Consider the following 27,990-nt stretch of genomic DNA (forward strand, 5'->3'; position numbering starts at 1 on the left):
CGTTGTATCCCCCGACCAAGAGCCTGAAGCTCCAGGACACTGCCCTTGAGGCGGTAGAGGTGGGATCCCTCGCTGAGTCCGAGGGAAAAGCCGAACCTGGAGGGTAAACAGATGATGATGATGATGATGATGATGATTTTCGCAAAGGAAAATTTCTTATTTTTCGGCTGTAGGATGATGATTAAAAAGAAGTCTCTTCTGAGCAATTATTCAACATTATTTGCATTCTTTTGTGTCATATTCACAATTTGTACGCCATATTTGGTATCTTTTAAGGTGTAATTATATGCGTTTCTCCAGATGATGCAGCGATTATTTTTTTTCCACCAAGAGAGAAAGGAAGAAAGAAAGAAAAAGAAAGAAAGAATGTATCGTTCTGTTTAGTGTTGTTGCCGGTGCTTTACGTGGTGGATGTTGCATTTCTCTTGTAGTGAGATGTTGATGTGACTGATATCGATGACTTATCAATTCTCGCCACGTTATCTGCGAGATAATATTATAGAATAAAGCTTGATAAACCTTGCTCATGGCTTTGCCACATGAGTGAATCAGTAAACACACAGGGGGTTTCAATAATGAATTGACACTGCGTGATGCAGGGAACTGATATTACTGGACAGTAAGGCAGAATCCTCAGCTATACTGCAAAATAAACATGAACTGAATAGTCTAGCTTGTTGGTTAATAATAATGTTATTTAATTTACGTCCTACTAACTACCTTTTTATGGTTTTCGGGGAGACGCTGAGGTGCCGGAATTTTGTCCCGCAGGAGTTGTTTTATGTAGACACTAAGGTGACGTATTTGAGCACCTACAAACACCACCAGACTGAGCTAAGTAGGGGTCAGAAGGCCAGCGCCACTGAGCCCGGCTTGTTTGTTATTTGTAGAAAATGATTGTTTTGCCACTAATATGTTGGAATACGGTATTTTACAGAGTCAAATAAACAAATCAGTCCCTGGAAGCTATCAAGTATGCAACCTTACGAATTCCCAGGCAATTGGCTGTAAAAAAAAATCATATGTGGGATTCGAACCTCCTACCTCGAGCACTGTCCACTATCTCATATCTCCCCGCCCGATTGCCATGTGAGCTACTGCGACACTTATACGGCGCCCATTTCCCAGCATGTACCGTGCTCCCGATCTGTGCGTCCACCTCCTGTTTTATGGTACGTGTTCTGCATATCTGTACTCGTTTTACTGGTTCTTTCGAGGTACCTACAATGAATTAATAGTGGAGCTCACAATTCTTCTGGTCTTCTAGCCCGTAAACACACATCTCGTTATATTACCCCGGTTTACGGAGAGGGACCGATGTCTTTCAGAATTGTAGTAAATGTGAAGGGATGCATAAAACTGAATCGCAAGGGGCTGGTGAACCACCCGGTATATAGTGACTTTAATCCAGTATAATAATAATAATAATTTCGTGTGGCTATTTCTAGCCGAATGCAACCCTTGTAAGGCAGACCCTCCGATGAGGGTGGGCGGCATCTGCCATGTGTAGGTAACTGCGTGTTATTGTGGTGGAGGATAGTGTTGTGTGTGGTGTGTGAGTTGCAGGGATGTTGGGGACAGCACAAACACCCAGCCGCCGGGCCCACTGGAATTAATCAATGAAGGTTAAAATCCCCGACCCGGCCGGGAATCGAACCCGGGACCCCACTGAACCGAAGGCCAGTACGCTGGACATTCAGACAATGAGTCGGACATTAATCCAGTTAATATTTATTTCTTTACGTTAATACAATGAGCCACGAAAACCTACGTTCATTACTTTCAGCTTTTTTTTAAACACTAAATTGCTCTTCAATACGGATTAATATGAAATTTATTACCTATGAGTTAAAAGCTACATTTTATATTACTTTTTACATTATATTACAATTTTTTACATTCTAAGAATAAAAATACAGCTGTACAGTAAAAGGCAATTTTTCTAGCCTACCTACCACAATCACACCACCTGTCACAGAACACAGATCAGCGGTATTTAGCAGTGAATCCAAAGTCTTTATCCAGGCACAACGAAGAATCTATCATACATTTGCATTAGGCCTGTACAGTTTAAGGGTTCTGATAGTTCAAATTGGGCTTCGGCCTACAGGTGGCCACGGCTGGTCCGTAATTCGACGGCTCTGACCTCCGACCGATCGTCCGACCAACGGAGCAAGGAAGGGGTGGCCGCGGCTCTACGCCTCTACATTCGGAGAATGTTTCTGTTCCCCACCGTCGACTGTCCTGAGAATGGTTTTCCGTGGTGTTCCATTCTCCTGCACTAAGGCGAAAAGCTCATTCCACGTTATGAAAACAGTATTGCTCTTACGGACCTACAAGTAGTGAACAAACCCCCTCTGAGACACCCATAATTTCTCGTGATTAAGGGATATTATACTGTACTTTGTAATGTATTATGAAAGACAAATTAAAAGGATGAGGCACTTTTGCCCTTGAGTTATTAAAATATCTTCATAACATTTTCCTTTTCATAAATACATTTTTAGGGAGGAAGCACAATGGTGGGAACAGCCATCGCTTCGTTGCCTTTTTTCATTTTCCTTCTGTGTTGCTCCGGTACAAGCCTCGTGTAGTCCCTCACTCTGTGAACCGCCGGCATCTCACGTCTGTAGTGAAGTCAACTACAGTATTTATTTGTGCGTAATTGTCTTGTGTTGACTGAGAGTTATGCGATAAGCCTACGTGTGTGATTTCTTTAACATTAATACCGTGATCGTTTGTAGAGTCTTCTACAGTATTTATTTGTTGCGTCTGTTTTTTTTTTTTTAGCCTTTATTGCCTGGCGAAATTTATTAAATGCAATTAAATGCACCCCTCACCCCTCGAGCCCATAAAAATTATTTGTCTATTTTCTCCCTCAATTTGCCTTACACTTCAGTGCTGAGGTATTTTATGTGCCGTAATTTACCTCTGATTCTGTACAAGCCAAAAATAGCCCCTGTAAACCCACCGTCACCTTTTAGTTCATAAAAATAATTTGTTGCTTAGTTTCTTCCGCGTTTTGTCTTGAACTTAAATACTGAATTTCACAAATTTGTGCGCCGCCGTTTGCCCGTACTGATGTTGAGCAGGGCCGTTCGATATGGCAACCCTGTTGTCATAAGAGCAATATTGTTTTCTTAACATGGAATGAGCCATAGTATAGGCGACGGCCGCCAACCCCCTCACTTTCTCCAAACGTCTCCTTAACTGTAACAAATCTTCTGGCCTGAGATACGGTGTTATATCCAAGGGAGGAATAAACACATTGTAGTAGTAGTAGTAGTAGTAGTAGTAGTAGTAGTAGTAGTAGTAGTAGTTCAGATCGCTAATATTTATACAAATCTCACTAGAGAACCGTTGTGTGGGCCAGTATACATCTTGCGCCTTGATTAAATACGTTTGCATTCTTATCTATCCGTGCCAAAAATCCCTTTAGTTATTTGTTCACTACTTTCAATTGAAAGCCTGTAACATCTTGGACCTTGAAAAGAAATCCAGCGAGTATGGTATGAAAATGACCATTTCCAAGACGAAAGTGGTGTCAGTTGGAAATCGAGGATTGTGGCGACGTTTAGTAAATTCTCAGAGGCTTGCAGACTGAACGCTGAAAGGCATAACAGTCTATAATGATTATGTATGTATGTATGTTGTTCACCTTTTAGTGCTCTAACACCTCTGCTTCGTCTGAAGCGGATCCTGCGTCATGATATTTGATCTAACTTTTATTCGAAAACGAAAGCGTATTGATTGACCTTAAAGACTTTGCACGAGTTACTGTTGAGTGTCCCCCCACAGGTACATTAAGGCTCGTTGACGTTGGACGCAGGGTCTGGCGTCACCGTGTAAGCGGAATGTTTCGAGCTGTCAGTGGAAAGATGGCTTGGAATGACATTAGTAGACGAATAAAGTTTGAATCTCTCTCTCTCTCCAGTCGTTCCACTCATGACTGAGTATCGTGACCCAAGGACTTCGTTGTTTCTTTTATAAGCTGATACCATTCTGTACGTACTTGCGTTTTCCGGACAGTAACTCTCCACGGTAAGTCCATGATCTCTCTTACTTGATCAACCCATCTTTTTGCGACCCGTCCTCGTGTCCTTGCGCCAGAAACTTTTCCTTCGACAATTAATTTTTCCAGGTTGTCATCCTTTCTTCTCATAATGTGACCAAAGAATTGCAGGATTCTCTGGTACACAACTTGGCATAGAGACTTTCTTGTACGTATTCCAATTTCCCGGATGATAATCATTTGTTCGCCTGGCTGTCCACGGTATTCGCAACATCCTTGTCCAACACCACATTTCAAAGGCGTTGATTCGGTTTCTGTCTTTGGCTTTCATGGTCCAAGTTTCGCATCCATACAGTAAGATCGAGAACACAAGCGAATGGACTAATCTTTTCTTCGTATTCATAGATATTAAGTTTGAGTAGTGTCTTCAAAAGTAGGAAAGATCACAGTATGAAGATAAAGTTGGAATTCATGAGGACAAATTGGAGCAAATATTCATTTATAGGACGAGGAATTAGGGATTGGAATAATTTACGAATGAGGATGTTCAATACATTTCTAACTACTTTAAGAAAAGACTAGGCAAACAATTGATAGGGAATCTGCCATCTGGGCAACAGCTCTAAATGCAGATCAGTAGCGATTATGTGATTGTTATTGTGCCATGGAGGATAGGAGAAGACTATGAAGGTGGCCGTGTTTAGACACATGTTCTAATTATTTGAAGGTCAGAGGTGTAGAGCCACAGTGCTAAGAGATTGTGGAGGCCCTTAGTTAATTTATAGACACTTGCAGACTGTTCGCTGGTCTCTCGTTCTAGAGCTAGCGAGCCTGCTTCTTTCTGCGAGGCCCCGGGTTCGATTCCCGGCTAAGTCAGAGATTTTTACCGGGATTTGAGGGCTGGTTCGAGGTCCGCTCGGTCTACGAGAGCACAGTTGAGGAATTACCTGTTGATGAAATAGTGGCTCCGATGTGTAAAAAATAAAGAATAACAAGCCATAACGCGGTTAATCTCTTAGTATGCAGGCCTTCGGACAGAGCAGCGGTCGCTTGGTAGGCCAAGCCGTACCAGGGCTGTAGCGCGATGGCAATGGTTGTGGTGATTATTGTTTTAAGAGGAAGTACAACTGGACAACCATCCTCTAGGGGCGTATGCAGAAATTATTTTCGGGAGGATGGTAAATATTAGAATTTGAGGACTTCTATAGAATAATGTTGGGTGCATATTGTGAAATTAGAAACATTAAATTATAACTTTCAAAATATCACAGTTATTTAGTTAAGGCACATTTGTATTCATGTTGGTGTTTGCAATAGCAGACATCTCCTGAGTTTTTTGGCCAGCTCACGGATTATATTTTCTACGGTCACTTGTTTTTCTTTGTGTGTGTACAAAAGAGCTGACACATTCAATCTTTCCTATGCAGTCTTATTCTACAAATAATCTTTTAAATATTTCAGGATGAAAAAAGAGCCTTCTGCTGTTGCAGTGGTTACTGGTATGTGTTGTTGGCAAAATAACACTGTCGCAAAATGTTAGGTTCAGGTTCAGGACGATTGCTTTTAGAAGAGAAACTTATATATACCGGTACCGTATTTATTAACGGAAGCATCAATATACTATTGGCAAATACGTAGTTCAAATTAAAAGCAAAACAATGAGCCTCCTAAAATCATCATTTACATGGTTGCCACAATTAATTACTGGTTCTAAACTTCACAACATTTCGGAGGGGGGGAGGGGTGTATTTATCCTCCCAATACTTCTCTCTACGAACGCCCCTGAATTACTAATCAGAGAGAAAAATGGAAGAAGGTCCGACTCTTCGAAAAATGAAGGTATCGGCCAAAGGAAGACAAGGTCCACGAAGGACATGAAAATGAAAGTCACCCCAGGCCTCCGGAACCTAATGCCGTCGCGGTCGGAAAAGAACGAGAGTAGGGAGAGGTCGGATAGCATAGATGAAAGTGAGGAGCTTGGCTCAAGTAAGGGGAAAGAATGCCAGGGCTCAGCTAAGGGCCCCGGAGTTGCCAACCCACGCTCCCAAGTTAGAAACCCCTGATGCCCCTTTTAGTCGCAGGGGATAGCGTGGGTGTTACTCTACCATCCCACCCACAGAGGGTGTAGCATGATGGCGTTTGTTTGCAGACAGAACGCTGTAAGGCGTAGCAGTCTTTATTTATTTATTTATTATTTATTTATTTATTTTGCTTTGCGTTTAGGCCATCTGCGGACCACGGTGCTTGTGTTCTACCTGTGTTTTTATCGTCGTCTGCCCCGTTTGGCGTACTGGATTTTGTTCTTAGCGGCCTCTTGAGCCTTCCTGTTGGCCCAGTATCTTTCATTTTCTCGCTGAATTCTTTCCTGCGCTCCGCTGACCAATTCCCGGCTCCTTTGTAGCTAGCTGATGTAAGGGATGTAAGGAAAGGTTTCGTTTTGACCATTAAACGGTATGCATTCCTGTCAGTTATGGCGGCTTGATTAATATTAAGCTCTGCAAGGTCTTTGTCCACTTTCTTGGTCCAGGGGAATCCAGTAGCTTTGCCTTTGTTAGCAACCTTGAAGATCTTATGGGAAAATCTGTTAGGATCCATTCTGTGTAGGTGGCCATAGAAAGTCAGACGTTTTCTTCTGATGGCATCTATGAGGTTTTCTTGATGCTGGTAGAAGTCATTGTTGGGTTTGTACCATCTCCTTCCATCTGGTACGATCTTTGGCCCTAGTCTTCTTCTCAGGAATTTTATTTATTTATTTATTTATGTATGTATTTATTTATCGTATGGCTTCTCGTATTGGGAGTGTCTGACATGTTCGGCTAGCCTGGTGCAGATAGTTCTATTTGACGTCCATGGACGACCTGCGCGTCTGTCTGTGGGATGATTACGGTGATGAGGTAGGGAGAAGGCGAAAGCCGGTGTCAGCACGAAGCTTACTCCTGTCGAATAACACCAGCGTGTCTGCTGAATGCTTAACGTCCCCATCCGACGGACGGACCATTATCAACAGTGTCATATGCTTTCACTCCATATGAATACTGCGGAGAGATTTGGAATTTAATCCAGGCTTTTGACACACACCCTAGTGATTAGAAATTGTATTCAATCAGATCTCTTACCCTGCCGACCAACATTTTGTTAATGAAAATGTTTTCTCCCAATGGGACTCCAACCAGCTGACCACGGTCGTAGACCATGTCGACTTGTTGCCGTAGCGATTGTTGTGAATAATAATACAACCTGTGACAATAAAGTTCGGCGAATGGGGTCAGATCGGTCGATCCGGCAACACTGTCGACACACAACGCTGCACCTGCGTAGCAGCAGGTTTTGACCACCTGCTCCCAACGTTATTCATCGCGTGTGTGCCATGTAAGACCTTTTTGACACAGTGCGTGTTTAGTGCGTTGGTTCTGAACTGCAAACAGGAACATGAACAACCAAAAGATCAATGTACAGTTTTGTTTTAAGCTTAGCAAGACGCCGAAAGAAACGTATGCGATGCTGGTACGTGTTTATGAAGATCAAGCACTGTCCTTGAAGTGTGTGTAAGACTGGTTCGCCCGTTTTCGAGGAGACCGGGAAAATGTTTCTGACAACCCCCGTAGCGAAAGACCGGCGACCGCCGTGAGTGACGAAAACATTGAGAAGGTGAAGGCATTAATCACGAACGATCGGCGATTATATTAACTGTGCGCATGATAGCGGATGAACTGCAGATAAAGCGTGAATCCGTGCGACAAATCGTTACCCAGAAGTTAGGGAAGCGGAAAACGTGTTCTCGTCTTGTGCCACATCATGACTGACGATCAGAAGCAGGCACGTTTAGAGGCTTCACAGGATTTTGTCGAAACGACGGATGCGACACCAAATTTCTTGAACTGTATTGTCACTGAGGATGAAACCCGGTGTCTCAGGTACGACTCTGAAACGAAACGGCCAAGCATGGAATGGCGTTATCCGGGGTCCCCTCGTCGGAAAAAGGTCAGAACCTATTCCCACGAGTCAAACTCGCTTTGAAAGGAAACATATTTGACGATATTCCTGACATCCAATGAAACGTCACGAGGCTTTTGAATACCATCCCAAAGGAAGCCTTCTTGCAAAGTTTCCAGGACATGTATCGCGGATCTCAGCAGTGCACTGTTATGGGAGGGGACTATTTCGAAGGACAGTAAGGTCATTGTCGTGCATTGTTCATCTATGTTGATAGTACAGGACTATGCACCGAACTTTGTCACACGCTGTAATAATGTTACACAACCTTCCCTCTTCATGGAACACACATCGCATCATATTGTTATGATTTCATTTCCAGATCGTAAGAGCCACCGTGGCTCAGCCGCCGGCGCGCCGGCCTCTGACCACTGGGTTTCGCGGTTTAAATCCCGGTCACTCCATGTGAGATTTGTGCTGGACAAAGCGGGAACGGGGCAGGTTTTTCTTCGGGTACTCCGGTTTTCCTCGTCATCTTTAATGCCAGCAACACACTGCAATACCATTTCTTTTCATCTGTCGGTCATTAATCATAGTCCCAGAGGAGTGAGGCAGGCTTCGGCAGCCGGCATAGTGCCTATCCTCGCCGCTAGATGGAGCTTCATTCATTCCATTCCTGACCCGGTGGAATGACCGGAAACATCGTGTGGATTTTCATTTTCATTTCCAGATTACTTTTCAAACTCCCTCCCTCGCACACAGGGTGACATTGACTTTATCACTGGTACCAGTAATAGTACTCGTCTCAATCAACAGATAGTAAAATTTTCTACTTGGAGAGCTGCACCGGTTTTTCTGACACATCATTAATTTACCCCCATTCGCTTTTGGCAACAGTTCCTATTATCTTGTGTGACACAAGTTTCAGCACATATTTTCATTAATCGCACACGCACTTTCTCTCCACAAACTGACGGATTAACGACAGTTCTTGTGTTGAGAAATGGAATTTCTGTGTACGTCTAATGACGAGGGAAAAGAATGCTGTCGTCAGAACTAGCATTTAATTGTGTTCAAGTTGAGTAAATGACTCAGTCAAGTCGCACTCATTTTCTCTCGAAGTATTACTGATAAGATCTACATTGATATTAAAAGAAAAGTGAAGTGGCGGACATACATTACCACAAAACTAACATCCTTTTCTGCGGTGGATAATGGGTCATGCCATAACCGAGAATGATGACAGTTAACTTGCCTAAGCGTTAAAAGTTTGTGTGATGCGTTATAGTATAGGGTTTTCTAATTAACATGTTCACTTTGGACTGAACACTGTGTAATAATAATAAATAGGAGGATCAAATAAGGCATCCAGCACAGACGGAACAGACTTCAGAAAGCGTACAAACTCACATGGACACGTTACAATAAAAGAAACATATTAAGACAGGCCAAACTGTACAATACAGTTGTACTACCAGAAGCCCTTTACGGTACGTAAAATCCTCAGAAAGTTTCTTGGAGCAATACACAGAGGTGGTATATGGATGAAGAGACCAATTAAAGAACTATACGAATATACAGACTCACAAACATGATTAGAAAACGCCGACTAATGTTCTATGGGCACCTACATAGAACGCACAGCAGCAGACTCAAAAAAAGGATTTTTGATGTAGGTAATTGCTCAATAAAGAAATATTATTGGCTGAAAGGAATAGGTGTACAACAAGCCGGTATCGACAAGACAATGATGATAAATGAAAGAAACACATTCAGAAATAAAATTATGAATGCGAAATTTGAAGTAAAATATGATCAAAAATAAACAGGGAGAGTATGGACTGAACAAAGGAAACAAGAAAACAGTCAAAGAATGAAGAGAAAAGGAAAAAAACAAGACAAATATGAATAATCATGTAACATTCAGATTCAACCTCTGTCTTAATGACAATAATGTGTTATAATAAATCAACTCGAGTTAATAAGCTAGAACTGACATACCAACTGACCAAGAACAACTGTAACACTAAAATGAAGCACTACCATACGGTCATCCGCTCTGAAGCTTTATATGCTTCAGAATGTCCAATATTCAACAGGAAAGGACTCACGGACAAGCTCGAAGTCCAAGAGAAAAAAAATATTGAGGAAGATATTAGGATCAGTGAAGGAAAGGAACGAATGCAAAAGGAGACCCAACCAGGAGTTCTAAAAATGCTGTGAAACATTCACGGACGTGGCCAGAAAGCATTTTATGGCCATTTCTAAAGGACGCATCCTGCCAGTTTGACCAGCTTGTCGCTTACTGGCAAAAGAGGAAGACCAAGCCACCACGGTTTATGGAAGTAAGCGAAGATCAGCAGGAAGTGGGAGGAATAGAGAAGATGCTTTAACAAATGAGGTTCCAGAACAAACCACTAAGAAGGAAGACAGGTTCCTTCTGGACAAAGGAGAGAAAGGAACAACATAGCCAGATGAATGTGCAATTACCGGGCAAATATCAAAACCCACCTCAAACGCAATAGTTGAACATCGTGGTACCTAGTCGGCGACTAACAGGGGCGACCAAGGGATGATCGAATTAGGACCATGAGACTACTTGTAATTAGTACAATCACGCGGGAAATATCACGAGCCGCCTTTACTTGCGCGCGGTACCACTATATTAGGTACAGAATAGGTTTATGGTTAGTAGCAACAGTGTGTGAAGCAGGATGGGTTTTGTAGTACTCGTGATTAGTACCACTATATGAGAGACACCGTGGGTCTGCGTTGCCTATGGTTAGTAACCACTATGTGAGGGATATCACGGGATAGTACGAGTCTCTGTGATTAGTACACCTATATGACGAACACCATGGGATTGCGTTGCCTGTAAGTGGCGTCGCAGTGTGAGAAACACCATAGGTCTGCGTTACATATACTTCGTTTCTTTTGATTAGTAAAATGAAATGTCGTATGGCTTTTAGTGCCGGGATATCCCAGGACGGGTTCGGCTCGCCGGGTGCAGGTCTTTCTTAGGTGACCTGCGCGTCGTAATGAGGATGAAATGATGATGAAGACAACACATACACCCAGCCCCCGTGCCATTGGAATTAACCAATTAAGGTTAAAATCCCCGACCCGGCCGGGAATCGAACCCGGGACCCTCTGAACCGAAGGCCAGTACGCTGACCGTTCAGCCAACGAGTCGGACTTTTGATTAGTACCGCAAACTGACAAATACCATGGTTCTACTTTACTTGCGATGAGTGCCATTATGAGGGGCCGATGACCTGGATTTTGGATCCCCTGAGACTCCAAGCATCACCGATTCAGGGTTGTGCTTTAGAAGCAGTCTCTTGGTCAGTAATACTATTGTTTAACGCTAGTTTCTGGGAATTAGGCATTGCGGGTGGGATTCATATTCATCCATTCAATCTTAGACATCACGTTTTGAATTCTGGTCAGTGGATGATTTTGGACTTTTAAATTGTCATTACATTTCGTACCATTAGGAGCCGATGATGTAGATAATAATAATAATAATAATAATAATAATAATAATAATAATAATAATAATAATAATAATAATAATAATAATTCATTTCAGCCCCTTGTCGGTAGGTATATTGGCATGTAAAAGAACTATTGAGGGACAAAATTCCGGCATCCTGGCATTTCCGTAAACCAACAAAAAGTAGTTAGTGGCACGTAAAACCATTAATTAATTAATTCATTAATTAATTAATTCATGTCGTTTCGGCCAACTCAGGACCACGTCATTTCAACTGTCTCCTACTCCCTCATTTAAGCGTCCAAACCAAACCAAACGCCATGACGTGACAGCCCTTGGAAATGCCTTGGCCTACCAAGTGACCGCTGCACAGCCTGAAGCCCTGTAGATTGAGGTGTCGTGTGGTCAGCGCGACAAATCCTCTCGGCTTTTATTCTTGGCTTTCTTGACCGGGACCGCCATCTCACAGTCAGATAGCTCCTCAATTGTAATCACGTAGGCTGAGTGGACCTTGAACCAGTCCTCAGATCCAGGTAAAAATCCCTGACCTGGCCGGGAATCTAATCCGGGGACTCCGGATAAGAAGCAAGCATGCTACCCCTAAACCGCGGGAGGAAATGCAATAAGTACTCCCACTACTCCGGTGCTTTGGGTCTATCTGAGATTTGTTCCCAAGAACAACTGTCGCTTTGGTGACATCAATCTTACCGATGAAATGCGAAAGCAAATTCACATGCAGAAACCCACTTAAGTGGTCAATCCAGCGCATTAATGCGGTCTCATTAGGAATAATAATAATAATAATAATAATAATAATAATAATAATAATAATAATAATAATAATAATAATAATAATAATAATAATTTGATTTTGTTTGTTCCTATTGACGCCAACTTTACGAAATAGTTGTCAGTTGAGAGTTTCTATTCCTACAGGTGGCACTACTTGTAGATAGTGCTACAGTCTGCTCTCCTAATAAAGAACCCCCTGTGGGTGGGGGCGGTAGAATAACACCCACGGTATCCCTTGCCTGTCGTAAGAGGCGACTAAAAGGGGCCTCAGGGGCTCTGAACTTTGGAGCGTGGGTTGGCGGCCACGGGGCCCTCAGCTGAGTCCTGTCATTGCTTCCACTTACTTGTGCCAGGCTCCTCACTTTCATCTATTCTATCCGACCTCTCTTGGTCAACTCTTGTTCTTTTCCGACCCCGACGCTATTAGGTTTGCGAGGGCTAGGGAGTCTTTCATTTTCACGCCCTTCGTGGCCCTTGTCTTCCTTTGGCCGATATCTTCATTTTTGGAAGTGTCGGATCCCTTCCATTTTTTCCCTCCGATTAGTGTTATATAGAGGATGGTTGCCTAGTTGTACTTCCTCTTAAAACAATAATCCCCACCACCACCACCACCTAATAAAGAAGCGGATAATTTTACGTAGGCTCGTTAAAGCCTTGTTTAAAAATCTAGCTGGAGGAATGTTTACTCAAAGTTCCTATTATGGCAAAATGAACAACGTAGAGAGGAAATTATTTTCCTGTCTTTATAAAATATTCCCTGTCTTAGATCGAACTTGAGGCTTTTTGGTCACTCGACCAACAGTGCCAGAGAAATTGAAAAATGATTAAAAAAAATCTCCAAGAAGGCATACACGTTTGCTATACGTTGTTTTTAGTTGGCCATGCAGTGTCTTTATCTCCTGTCAGCGGGCCTTGGCACTGAGGGTTAAGTGGGCAGGTAACCCACATTGAGTCATTCCTGATAGATAAGGACAATGCTTGTGGTAGGCTAGAGCTACACAAGGAAGAATCGGCTGTCAGTGCCACTCGAGGCTTGTCCACAGACGTGTGCGTGTGTGTGTGAACTTCCTCCAACCTAGAAAAGAATTATTCACGGTAAGCATACATTTGTTTCTGTAGTTGCTAGCTAGCTAAGCCACCTGAAATCGTCGTTATGTTAGCAGTCTTAAGTTTCCGCTAGCAAGGCAACGTTCTATATCCCATCAGTAATACAGGGCTTGCGATATAATTTCCACTTTATTATTTACCGTGCAAATTAAATGTTTTGTATAGGATCGCGTCAGTCCATAGAATGGTTTGATGCAACTCTCCATGCCACTCTATCTTGTGCTAACATTTTTCATTTCTGCGTATCTCCTACATCCTACATTCACTCTATGTAATCTCTTTGTCATATTCCTTGACCTGCCCGTACCATTCTTACCTCCGACACTCCCTCAAGAAGTCTTAGGTGTCTTAAGATGTGTGCTGTCAAAATCTGTTTCTTCTTCCGGTAAAATTTCGCCGAATTCGTGATTCGATCTACCCATCTCACCTTCAGCATTCTTCTGCAACGCCACATTTCAAAAGCTTCTCTTCTTTCTGCGCTAGTTAATGTCCATGTTTCAATTCCATACAATGCCACGCTCCAAACGAAAGTCTTGAAAACATCTTTCTAATTCATGTCTCAGTGTTCGAAGGGAGCAAATGTATTTTCTTTATAAAGGCCTTCCTTACTTGTGCTAGTCAGCGTTTTTATGTCTTCCTTACTTATGCCATCGTAAGTGATTCTACTACACAAGTAACAATATTAATCTACTTCCTTTTAAGACTTCATTTTCTAATCTAATATTTCCTGACTCACCTGACTTCGTTCGACTGCACTCCAGTACCTTTTATTTATTTATTTATTTATTTATTTATTTATTTATTTATTTATTTATTTATTTATTTCAATCTTTTACTATGGAGCCAAACTTTGCATACGGAATACGTGTGGGTTCGAATCCCACCGGCGGCTGTTCTGAGAACGGTTTTCTGCGGTTTCACATTTAGGCAAGTGCCGGGTGAGTTCCTCTTCATAAGCCACAGCTGATTCCTTCCATCTCCTTCCCAAAAATTTCATTCACCATCATTCATTTCATCTTCGTTAGCTCGTAAACTGAAGTTGATGTCAGGAAGGGCATCCGGCCTAAAACATGTCATAAATTCTTATCACCTCATCTCCGACCCTGTTTGAAGAAACTGGGCTAAAGGGTAGACATACACTCCTTTTCAAAGACTGTGTGTATCTGAACCATCCAGCAGTTTCTCCATATCTTCTGCAGTCTGCAAATTTTAATGTCGGTATGAATTTTTATAAGAGATTTTTATTTATTTTTTCGGTCGAAAGAATTATGGAATGTAAATATAATAGCCTGTGCATGACAATGTTAGCTCCCCGTGTAGGTGGGGTTCCACAGGGCCCCTACATGGGTCCAAGATTGATTCCACTTTTTTTGCGTCAGACTCTTCGATTTAATTTTTCCTGGTCGACCTCCATTGGTTAGTTCTTATTCTCTTCCGAGCCAGAAGGTATTAGGTTTTGCGAGGCCTCACGTAAATAGTGAGCCTCTGGGGGTTACTCTCTTAGTCCCCTCTTATGGCAGCCAGGGGCACCGTGGATTATTACTTCCGATGGTGCACAGATTTTCGCTTCAAATCATTTTTTAATTTCTTTTTATTCGGTGAACAAATGTCGAAAATAGGATCAGTTAAAGTTGTGTTCGTTTATTTATTTCCTTCTCACATCACGGACCAACAAACAGTTTTGCATGTGCTACACTTCTTGATGATAGGTGTTCATAAGTTTATTTCTCAAAACTAAATTTATTTGTTTTTTTTTCTAAGAATCCACGAACCTACTACGCTGGCGTAGCAAGGGGGAGAGGTGATACTCCCACGTGGCGCGTCCCAGGTGGCGGATATGGGGGACCTACCCGGCTTGCCGGCGGACTTCAGGGATATAAAGTACCTCTCGCGGACCAAACACACAACCCCCTGTGGGTGCATGACGCAGACGAAGAATACACCCACGGTACCCCCTGCCTGACGTAAGAGGCGACTAAAAGGGCGACCAAGGGATGATTGTATTAGAACCATGAAACTACTTGTCATTAGTACCATCACGCGGGGAACACCATGAGCCGCTTTTACTTGCGTGTAAGTACCACTATGTTAGGTACAAAATAGGTTTGTGATTAGTAGGAACAGAGTGCGTTGCCGGCTTTTACAGTACCTGTGATTAGTACCACTTCAGGAGCGACACTATGGTTCTGGCTTGCCTATAATTAGTACCCACTATATGAGGAACACCACGGGATAGTGGTTAGTACACGTATGTGATGAACACCATAGGTTTGCTTTGCCTGTAAATGGCGCCGCAATGTACGAAACACCATAGGTCTGCACTACATGTGCGAATTTCATTACGTGTGAGTAGCACCATAATGTGTGGAATACCGCGAGTCTAAGCTACTTTTGATTAGTACCGCAACATGACAAATACCACGGTTCTACTTTCCTAGTGATAAGTGCCATTATGAGGGGCGGATGTCTTGGATTTTGGATCCCTTTAGACTCCAAGCATCATCGATTCAGTATTATGCTATAGAAGCAGTCCCTTGGTCAGTAATACTATTGTTTCACGGCAGTTTCTGTGAATGTGATTGTTTTAAATTCATATCCGTCCATTCATTCATCGTCCTCACGTTTTGAATTCTGGTCAGTGGAGGATTTTGGACTTGTAATTTTTCCATTACATTTCGTCTCATTTCGTACCATTAGGGGCTGATGACTTAGAAGTTAGGCCCCTTTAAACAACAATCATCATCATCATCATCATCATTATCATCATAATCATCATCATTCTAAAAATCTCGTATCGTTTGCATATAAGGGCAAATTTTAAATTGGGTGAAATATTGCTATCGTTTGTGAAGTAAAGAGAAGATATCAAAAGTTTTGAAACCAAAATGTCAATTACAGTTTCGTCTAACAAGGAAACATCGGCAATGGGTTAGTCGCCGATCGTGATGAAACTTGGAAAACACATTGAGGTACACGTAAAAACGATGTCGGCATCAATTTTGGGTGCCAACATTCATTAGGGCGTTAACTACGGGGCCTAAAAGTTGCGAGATTTAAAATTCCGCGCGATCAGCGATGAATACCTGCTGGCCAATGCTAAGCTGGCACACTGCGTACTTGGAGACACGCCTCTGCACCTTCTCCCCTCCCCGCTCCAATTGGTTCGCCACCGCAGCCGGAAGCGCGGGGTGAAGGGAAACGTGCGGTGGCGAACCAATTGGAGCGTGGAGGGGAGGAGGTGCAGAGGCGTGTCTTCAGGTACGCAGTGTGCCAGCTTAGCATTGGCCAGCAGGTATTCATCGCTGATCGCGCGGAATTTGAAATGTCGCAACTTTTGGGCCCCGTAGTTAACGCTCTAGTGAATGTTGGCACCCAAAATTGATGCCGACATCGTTTTTACGTGTACCTCAATGTTTTCTCCAAGTTTCATCAAGATCGGCGACTTACCTATTGCCGATGTTCCCTTGTAAGAGACAAACACAAATATAGAGCAACTGTTGCACTATGAACCTTTCTGGAGTGTTAAGTAATAATTCCGTAAGCCAGGCCTATTTAATAACTCAGAAAATATACAACAAATTTACTTGAAATTGTGGGAGTATTCTCAAACAGTTTCATATCGATAGGATAAATAGTTTCGAATGTTCAAATTTGAATTAGGGCTAACCTTAAAGGACCCGCGTGTTTTGAGGCCCATTGTGCAAGGCCATATCTAAGAAAATATTTGTTCCAGAATAACAAATTATTGTGTTCGCCTTTTAACATCAACTAGGACCAGAAAAATGGATCATTTTAATTTAAGAACAAATACCGGACGACTTGGCCGTGCGGTTAGGGGCGCGAAGCTGTGAGCTAGCATCCGGGCGATAGTGGGTTCGAACCCCACTGTCGGCAGCCCTGAAGATGGTTTTCCGTGGTTTCCCATTTTCACACCAGGCAAATGCTGGGGATGTACCTTAAGGCCACGGTTGCTTCCTTCCCCTTCCTAGGCCTTTCCTATCCCATCGTCGCCATAAGACCTATCTGTGTCGGTGCGACGTAAAGTATTTTACAGTGAGCCAACTTATGAACATACCACTGAAAGTTTTCTGGATGACACTCTACACTTATATTGCTTTGGTATCGGGTGTTACCACCTCTGGCGAAGATTATGGCCTCAATTCTTCACAGCATGCTGGCTAGAAGGTCCTGGATCGTTTCCTGGGGGATGAGCGCCCCCCTCTTCCAATAGTATTGCCCACATTTCGTTGAAGGTGTCAAAGTCGCGACGCCGGACATTGAGGCCAAGTATATCCCACAAGTGTTCTGTGGAATTGAGGTGTGGACTGCGAGCTGTCCACTCGAGGGTTTGTGTTCTGACATTCCGTAAATATTCCATCACATAGCGAGCGGCATGGGGGCGTGCATTATCATGCATTAGGATGAAATTTTCGCCAACTAAACTAACATAGGGGATTTCATGCTGTGCTAACGCCTCTACGATGTAACGATGTGCATTCAGAGCACCTCCCTTGTTGAAAAGAATTCCCTTCCGGGCCTCAAAGCTGATACCTGCCCATACCTTAATGGAGCCACCCCCAAATGGTAACCTCTTGGAGATGTTGCAAAGTGAATATCGCTCCCCGCGCCTTCCCCACGCATCAGGTGACAGAGAGCATAATCGTTGCTCATCTGTGAACAGAACGATTGACCACTGCTCCACAGTCCATGCAGATCTGGCTTCTCAGAGTCTTCCTTTGACCGTCCTCGCAGTCACGGTGGCATTTCTTACTGCCTCGAGTCGATCTCTGCCTTGGACGGCGGTAGTTTGGCGTTCGCTCAAGACTTGGATGACTAGAAACCTATCGTCCCTAGCAGATGTAGACCTCCGACAGCCTGATCCAGGTCGTCTTAGTACACACTGGACGCTTCCATATGATGCACCGATGGCATTGGTCGCATAACGGATGCCGCGTCAGGTCATCCACCAACGCCACTGCTCTTGCAGTTTCTTCTGGGGAAAGAGGCATCTTAACTTGTCAAATGTGAAAGAGCATCTGAAGGAAATGTTCATTTGTGACAGATATTGCGCCACACACTGATAATCCATCAGTATCGTATAAACTTCAAAGGTGTTACTGCTAGTCGAGGCAATGAAATCGAGTGTCTGGCACTTAGGGCTGAAAAGTGGCTCCTTAAGTGTATTTATGATCTCTAAAAATCATATTCCTATCCAAAACTGCAGAATACCAATTATAAACTGCCTTAATGTAAAAACTTATTGTAATTATTGGAACAGTTCCGCTATTAAATGTTTAACAATTAAGATTTCGTTTTTACAAAGTGATCCACTTTTTTGTCCGCCAGTGTACATGCGTAATATCAGTTACCTATATCCTTTAGTTCATTAACAGGCATGCAGATAGCGGCAAATTACATTTCAAAATTAAAATTTCTTTCACAACGTTAGGACAGTTTTGACAGAATATATTACCTTCTGCTTCTTCTTCTTCTTCAGTTCCTGTTTCCAGTCTTCTGGGTCGAGTTGTGAATCAAGGACCTCCACAGTTTTCTATCTCTCCACCACTTCCTTCCTTCCTTCCTTCCTTCCTTCCTTCCTTCCTTCCTTCCTTCCTTCCTTCCTTCCTCCAATATTTCTTCTACTTTTAGCCTACTCCTCTCTATCTACACTCTTCTTCACCGTATCAATCCACCTCTATTTTTTTGGGCCTTCCTCGTTGTCTTCCTTTCATTTTGATCTCCATAAATATTCGCTTTGGAACTCTGTACTCTTCCATTCTCACCATGTGTCCATACCATTTCAGCTCACTGGCCTCTGTCTTGTCTTACAGTTTAGGGAATCCAATACTCTCTGATTTCTGTGTTTCGAATTTTATCCCTTTATTACTTCATTAGTCATCATTTTTTTGTGTAAGTAAATGAATCTAGAGTAGAACGCAGCCCGAAAGGCGGTTTGAAGAGTGTTGCGCAGTAACATTCGCGCGCTTTGTAGTGTGACGTGTTTTCCGCTGAGCCAATAGAATCATTTCAGTAAGAGGTGCCTGTTTGTGCGGGTCACGAGTGAATGTTTAGAGTTTTATTTGTAAATATCATAATCAACGAATTTAGGGAACTATTTGCATGTGTACGATAGATCCAGGAAGAGCAAAAAGACAAGTATTCCGTCGACAGGCGACGGAAATGGTATTTAAAGTGTATTTGGTAAGCATGCAGCAGCAGGCGTTCATAGGCGGAGAAGGTGAGGAACGCCATATTGCCACGCTTCAAAAGAAGACAGCACTCGCGTGTGGTATCGGCCTGCAAACAGTACAGAGGATAAAACAAGCTTCGGAAATAAAAATAATGCGGTGTTCAGGTCGCCAGAGAAGAACCCTTAGAGGAAGAAGCCAGTGACGGTCCTCGATGATTTCAATAAAAATGTCCTGCGTACAACAATATTTGATTTGTATAAAAACGGCGAATATCCTACGGCATTGAAACTGGACCGTCCATTTACCTTCCTTAATATCTCGAAAATTTTCCTCAACACTTTCGCGGGTTTTGATGTTAAACATTAATTTGGACTTTTAGGAAACGTTTAAGCCCACTTAAAATATAGGTCATCGCTTTGGAATTAAAGATATAACTGGATGAAAAAATGTTTACACATACATGCTGTTATGAGTAGCCACATTGGCATCACCGCACCTCATACTTCTGTCTCTCTCTGCGCAACGAAACCGCCTTCCGGGCTGCGTTCTACTCTAGTATGTACAAGAAACATAAGTGTATCGTTAATCTATTAAAATAACATATCATGGGAGACGGTTAATACCGAAAAGGCATTGTCAACGCTGTGAAACACGAGATTGCAAAATTCACACATGGCGAGATGACTGGTATTCGACGCCTCTCGCATCGTTGACAACGTGTTGTGGACAATCTAAGGAACTGCTCTGATGCTTTACCGTAACAGTGTGCACGTTATGCAGCTCAAGGATTTCATGGCGGACATTATTCGTACATTCCTCAGTACCTTGCGTTCGCCACTCCCCATTTGTATATGAATCCTCTATATCCACTTGCATACATTATTCAGGAAGTGACTCTTTCTTTGACAGGTTATTATTGAAATGGTATTGAACAATTTGCGTTGTCTAAGCATGCAAAGAGGATCCGTAAGCAATTATAAGCAAACCAAAGCAAAGTCACCTCCGTACAGGCCATGAAGGCCCTTGGAGGAGTGGAAGGTAAAGGCTTCCACCATTGTTAACCTCGGCATGTGATGGGGTAGAGTGGTTAGCTCTACGCCCGGCCGCCTTTGCCCCCAGGAATTAACCTGGTACTCATTTTTGGTGTAGGCTGAGTGAACCTCAGGGCCATATGCATCTCCAAGCAATTATAAGTAATATAAAATACATGAAGAGATATTAATATGCAGTAAAATCAGCGTTAAATATGAGCGTAGGGGGGTTTTGAATCTCAATAACATACGGGATTTTGAAACTCATATACATGAATACTACTGGATATGGAGCATTTTGAAACTAACTCACTTCAGCTTTTATCATGAAAATTATATTAAACAATACAAGATCACTGAATGACATTTTTATACCACTGTTTTGCATTCTTCACCTAGTAATCATGAATTCAAACTTCTGAACCACAGTCAACAATGTAACTATAAGCACTTTAATAATGCTTTAATCGCTAAACATTACTTACCTTTCTCGCTTTTCCTTAGACCTTTTCCAAGTTTTCACCTGCCGCAACCTTTCCGCACTTTTCCTGGAACTGTTTTAGCAACAAGGAAACTTTCGTCCCTCATTTTTAAATAAATGATGCCAATGAAGTGGACAACAAATCGCCTTCTCCTTAATGTACTAGGAAGCCACCTACTATCAGAATAACGCATATTGCCAACATATTGCTTTAGAATTCTCCTGTCCGAGGTAAAAAGAACGGACAATTTGTCCTTTCTCCACAATCCCCGTGAATACGTTTAAATTATCCTCTGTCAATCTGTCTTCATTCGGGTCCATTAATATAAGAAAATATGTGGTTAAGAGAAGATCGCAAGAGTTGGCTGCACCGCTAAACAAGTGACGTCATTCTTATTCCTCAATATATCTCTAATTTCTCATTGGTTGATACACATAGAGGTAATAGAGGATTTTGAATTTAACATTTATTTTCAAAGAGCTCGTTCTATGTAATTTAGCGAGTTTTGAAATTCAAAGGTTCACCAACCGATCGAACTCATCCTTGGAAATCTACTGATATGCTTATCTCAGTTTCCAAAAAAATGGTCTTTAGGGGTTTTTGAATCTATAGGATTCATATTTCCATTAGTCTGGTATATCGCACATTCGTGCCAGGAGGGAAGAAAAAGTTGCCATGACTTACGTCACAACCGTCGTACACACGTGCTATTGAAGTCCATAGGAATGTTCCCCTAGTTTCCTAAGGACGAATGTAAGTTATCAAATGTGACTCAGCTAGTTATGTCCATCCTTATCATGCGAAGAGTGGGAAACAATAGCCGGCCCTGAGAATATGCCACGGTGTTGATAGATAACAATAATATACAAGCTAGTGATAATTTGGTGAATATAGGCTGTTCTGCCCAGCTGTTCTATACGTACTCACGTGCAGCACTTACATAACGCTCGTCTACTAGTGAGCGCGACCACGTGACTCAGTTTTCCCCCTGTGGGTGGGGGATGCAGATGAATAAACCCACGCCATTCCCTGCCTGTCGTAATAGGCAACTAAACGGGGCGACTAAGGGATGATGGATTTTGAACCATGAGATTATCCGTGATTAGTACCAATATGTGCGGAACACCATGGGTTTACTTTTCCTATGATTAGTACTACTATGTGAGGAACACCACAGATCTGCGAGAAGCCTTTGATTAGTACTACTGTGTGAGGAACACCATGGGTTTACATTACCTATGACTAGTACCACTATGTGAGGATCACCACAGGTCCGCGAGAAGCCTATGATTAGTACCACAATGTGAGGATCACCACAGATCTGTGAGAAGCCTGTGATTAGTACCACTATGTGAGGAACACCATGGGTTTACATTACCTATGACTAGTACCACTATGTGAGGATCACCACAGATCTGCGAGAAGCCTGTGATTAGTACCACAATGTGAGGAACACCACAGATCTGCGAGAAGCCTATGGTTAGTACCACAATGTGAGGAACACCACAGATCTGCGAGAAGCCTATGGTTAGTACCACAATGTGAGGAACACCACAGATCTGCGAGAAGCCTATGGTTAGTACCACAATGTGAGGAACACCACAGATCTGCGAGAAGCCTGTGGTTAGTACCACAATGTGAGGAACACCAGAGATCTGCGAGAAGCTTGTGATTAGTACCACTGTGTGAGGAACACCAGAGATCTGCGAGAAGCTTGTGATTAGTACCACTGTGTGAGGAACACCATGGGTTTACATTACCTATGACTAGTACCACAATGTGAGGAACACCACAGATCTGCGAGAAGCCTGTGATTAGTACCACAATGTGAGGAACACCACAGATCTGCGAGAAGCCTGTGATTAGTACCACAATGTGAGGAACACCAGAGATCTGCGAGAAGCTTGTGATTAGTACCACTGTGTGAGGAACACCATGGGTTTACATTACCTATGACTAGTACCACAATGTGAGGAACACCACAGATCTGCGAGAAGCCTGTGATTAGTACCACAATGTGAGGAACACCACAGATCTGCGAGAAGCCTGTGATTAGTACCACAATGTGAGGAACACCACAGATCTGCGAGAAGCCTGTGATTAGTACCACTATGTGAGGAACACCACAGGTCCGCGAGAAGCCTGTGATTAGTACCACAATGAGAGGATCACCGCAGATCTGCGAGAAGCCTGTGATTAGTACCACTGTGCGAGGAACACCATGGGTTTACGTTACCCGTCATTAGTACCACAATGAGAGGATCACCGCAGATCTGCGAGAAGCTTGTGATTAGTACCACTATGTGAGGATCACCAGAGATCTGCGAGAAGCTTGTGATTAGTACCACTATGTGAGGAACACCATGGGTTTACGTTACCTATGATTAGTACCACAATGTGAGGATTACCACAGATCTGCGAGAAGCCTGTGATCATTACCACTATGTGAGGAACACCGTGGGTCTACATTACTTGTGATTAATACCATTACGAGAGGCCGGTGACCTGGATTTTGGACCCCTTTAGATAATAATGTATCATCCCAGTAATTCAGGCTTTGTGAATCTTATCCACTGATAGTTTTTGTTTCGCGATCATTTTTTTATAATCGTTCGTTTTATATTCTAGTCAGTGGATACATTTTTAAGTTTTAATTTTTGTTTCGTTCACCTCTTTCCATTAGGGGCCGATAGTCTAGCTGTTACGCCCCTTTAAACAACAATAATCATCATCATCATCATCATGATCTTTTGCCTTCCACAGATACTGTATATAGAGCAAACGGGATTATTCGAGGGACTTAAACTGGTACCAGATATGGGTTACCAGAACAATGTAATGATGACCATCAATTCAGTCTATAAAATACTACCTTCCCGTGAAATGAATGAATCATTTTTTCCGTTCTGGGTTATGCAAACACATCTTCATCGCTAAGCACAGCATGTGTGGAGGTAATGATCTTTAAGGCGTACATTCGAAATATTCGGAGACAGTGTAGACGGTTGGAGTCCCTTTGGTTGAAAATTTTTTACTATTAGAGTGTTAGCCGGTAGGGTAGGAGAGGTTGTGGTATACACTTTCTAATCATTAGATTGCGTACCAAAAGCCTGGATTAAATTCCAAACCTCTCCGCATTGCTCATATGGAGTGAATGCATAAGACGCTGTTGATGGAAAGTGTAACGTTTAGAATAACATATATTAATTATCCATTCAGAATTTCCAGTTATTTTATAGATAGTAATTTAGCCTATCGAAGGCAGGCTTACGTGCTAGTTCCAGATAAATCCCCAGCCCAAAAACATATCCAACGTTTGAGAAGCTCTACCTAGACGCTGCGTAAACGAAATGTGATGTTGTATTTTTAAAATGTAATTTAAAAAAAAAACACGCCACGCGAGCGTTACACGAATATACGAAGCAGCGACTTCTGCGGAACAGGAGTGTGGAGACATACTTACTACACTTATCTCATTAAACGGAAGTCCGCTTTTATATCAAGAGATAAAATGCACGGACTGTCTGTATACTGTCGGCGAAAACTTCGTTAAATTTTTATTACATTTTAAGGGCTTGAGACCTCGTAATGAGTTGTTCTTGTTGGTAGTACGTGTGCAAATTCGCCTGAAAACATATCTTGTTGTGAAGTCTATATTTTGTGTCTGTGTGTTTGTGTTTTATTTTGTTGACATTCATTCTACATGCTCCATTACAGCAGTATATTAGGCCCTACGTGTAAAGGTATTTTCTTAATCTGTTGGTTGTCATCAGTACATAGACTGGTTTGATGTAGCCCTCCATGCCATCCTATCTTGTGCTAACCTTATCATTTCTACATAACTACTACATTTATTTTATTTTATTTTCAAAATCTTCCTCCATTTGGAGGCTGCCAAAGACAAAGAATACACAAACAATTTTATTCAAAAATAAAATAAATTATGTCTCAGTGGTGTCTGAGTATCAAAAGAGAACCCCTGAGCGCTTTCAGCCCCAGTCGATGAACTCCATAGTACTGATGTTGAAGACCTTCATCAGCTCTATCGTCTTCTTAGGGATTGTCCCTCTCTCGCACTGACCATGAGACCCCACAATTCTATGTCGTCCAGTTCGTATTTGTTCTTATAATACGGCACTGTAGGCAGGTAGATAGACTTATTTTCTCGGTCCACTTCGTCAGGTTGGTCGGAGTGTGTTAAGAATCTTACTGTGGGGTCTAATATATATCCTTTCTTCCTTTTGATTGCGATCATATCAATCCTTCTCGTGCTGCCATTTACTCCGATGCCATGGACTTCCTTATACACTTGATATCCTTTCTCACGGAGCGTCTGTGCTATGGATGACCTGGGCCTATTCCACGAACGAACTTTGCAATTTTTCACTTTTCACTTTGCACTTTGCACTTTTCAGTTCAGATTTTGTTCCACTATCGCTTTTCAGATTTAGCTTGCAAAGTGAAAAGTGAAAAATCCTTTCACTTTTCAAGCCTGTTATGTTCCTCCATTGGTACAGAAATGCAAAGTGCAAAGAAATTAAGTGAAAAGTTTCCATAAATCTTGCAAAGAGATGAATCCCTTTTCATATGTTAATTAACAAGTATGTACATTAGTTTCTCGACGTAGAATTTGGTTTAGCGATATAAACACGTTACGACGCGAGCTTTTGTTAGCATCAAGTGAGGACAGTGATGAAGAATCCAGTAATAGAATGTACAAAGACAGGATTAATTTTCATAACCTCACTTCGACGTAATATCGCGAGTGATTTCGTATTATGCCAATAGAGGCTGACTATATTCTTGAAATGATCGGTCATTTATTGAAACATAAAGAAGTAAATTCCTTTCCGAAAAAGAACAACTTCTTATATGTTTACATTTTTTTTTAAATGGTGCCCAGCTGTACTGTGTAGCAGCAATGCATGGGACATCAAAATCAATTATTTGCAGAACTGTTACCAAAGTCGTAGATGTTATAGTAAATGTATTATTTCCTAACAGTACGTTGGCCTGATAATCCACTTAATATAGCGACGGGATTTGTAATGAAGGGTGAATGTCCTTCTGTGTATATATGTGTTGACGGTACTCTTGTTAACATTGATGTGTGTCATCATTTGAGAGGTTATCTTTAAAGTTGTCAAAAAAGGATGTCACGTTTCTCCTTGACAACTTCCAGTACAGCCAGCTTCTTATAATAACCTTTCTTTCCCATGATAAAAACTTTAACGGTACGACAATTATACCGCGAAGTTCGCCGCGAAAAGTAAAGCATTAAAATCATAGAGTATTAGGCCTATACAGTTTGCTCATGGAATAAACTCGATCGGATCACTCATTCGCAAAGACTTTTCACTTTGCGAAGAAATTGAAAAGTACAGCCTAGTTCATGGTGGAACAGAAAGACTTTGCACTTTGCAAGAATTGAAAAGTGAAAAGTGCGAAGTCGAAAAGTTGCAAAGTTCGTTCGTGGAACAGGCCCCTGATGTTGTGATGTCTCGTGTTTCGAAGAGCTTCACCAAAGGCACAGCTCTTACAGGTGCAACGTTACATGCCATTTTCAGCGCATCTCTCCACTCCGTGCTAGAAAGGTCTTCATGGTTTCTAATCCAGCGGTTTGCGGGAGGGAACTCCTTGTACACACACACTCCCTGACCTTTCCTTCTCAACTGGCACTATTTTTCAAATTCAGATTCTCGTAATTTGTTTCTGCGTTTCTTGGTGTCATACTCACCGTGTCTGTTCTTCATATCCTCTGTTTTACATCTGTCATATTCGTACCTTGGTCTACCCTACCTTTTACCACCTACACTTCCCTCAAAAACCAACTGTACAAGACCTGGGTGTCTGAAGATGTGCCCCATCATTCTATCTCTTCTTCTGGTCAAATTTAGCCAAGTCGATCTCCTCTCACCAATTCGATTCAGTATCTCTTCATTCGTGATTGTATCTACCCATCTCACCTTCAACATTCTTCTGTAACACCACATATCAAAAGCTTATATTCTCTTTCTTTCTGAGCTACTTATCGTCCATGTTTCACTTCCATACAATGCCACGCTCCAAACGAAAGTCTTCAAAAACATCTTTCTAATTCCCGTATCAATTTTTTTTTCTTAAGAAAGGCCTTCCGTGCTTGTGCTAGTCTGCATTTTATGTCCTCCTTACTTCCGCCATCATTAAGTATTTTGCTACCCAAGTAACAATACTTACAATAGTCATCTACTTCCTTTAAGACTTCGTATCCTAATCTAATATTTCCTGCATAACCTGACTTTGTTCAACCGCACTCCATTACTTTTGTTTTGGTTGTATTCCTTCCCCGAAGACTGTCCATACCATTCAGCAATTTCTCCACAACTTTTGCAGAGTCAGATAAAATAACAATATTATCAGCAAAAATCGGAGTTTTGATTTCTTCTCCTTGAACTTTGATACCCTTTCCAAATTCCTATTTGATTTCCTTTATTGCCATTTCTATACAAACATTGAAAATGAGAGGGGACAAACTGCAGCCTTGCCTCACTCCTTTCTGGTTTGCTGCCTCTTTTTCAAAGCCCTAGATTCTTATTACTGCAGACTGATCTTTGTACAGATTGTAGATAATTCTCCTTTCTTGGTATCTGATCCCGATCAGCTTTACAATCTCAAACAGCTGGGTCCATTCTATGTTCGATAAATATTGTATGTTTCTTTACATAATTGCACACAATTGCAATCTACTATTTAGTTACTCATAATTTTGTCCCTTACACTAGTTACGAATTTTAAGAAGTTCTCTCTTGATTTACTTATAAATCTATTTTGATTTACTGGTCAGTTTTTTTCCTTCAGTATTACTCCGATTAACATCTTTTTCTTGATCTATTAGTGTACATTCGAAAATATGATGATTTATCGTTTGTTCACCTATAGTACAAGGGCACATAGGATTGTTTATAAT

At 42.0% G+C, this 27,990-nt stretch overlaps 1 protein-coding gene across 4 annotated transcripts in view; it reads left to right on the plus strand.

Moving 5' to 3' along the window:
• The window catches only part of Myo61F (Myosin 61F), a 366,041-nt gene that overhangs the window by 257,775 nt on the left and 80,276 nt on the right, over positions 1–27,990 (plus strand). Inside the window, exon 1 of one of the 4 annotated variants that reach the window (XM_067154698.2) lies at positions 13,201–13,328. The exons of the other annotated variants lie outside the window; for them this stretch is intronic. The gene's annotated coding sequence lies outside the window, so the exon portion shown is untranslated. Of the gene's footprint in view, positions 1–13,200; positions 13,329–27,990 lie in introns of those variants that run through there. 4 annotated transcript variants of the gene reach the window in all.

The sequence above is a fragment of the Anabrus simplex genome, chromosome 10, assembly GCF_040414725.1.
Source record: "Anabrus simplex isolate iqAnaSimp1 chromosome 10, ASM4041472v1, whole genome shotgun sequence".
Taxonomy (NCBI): domain Eukaryota; kingdom Metazoa; phylum Arthropoda; class Insecta; order Orthoptera; family Tettigoniidae; genus Anabrus; species Anabrus simplex.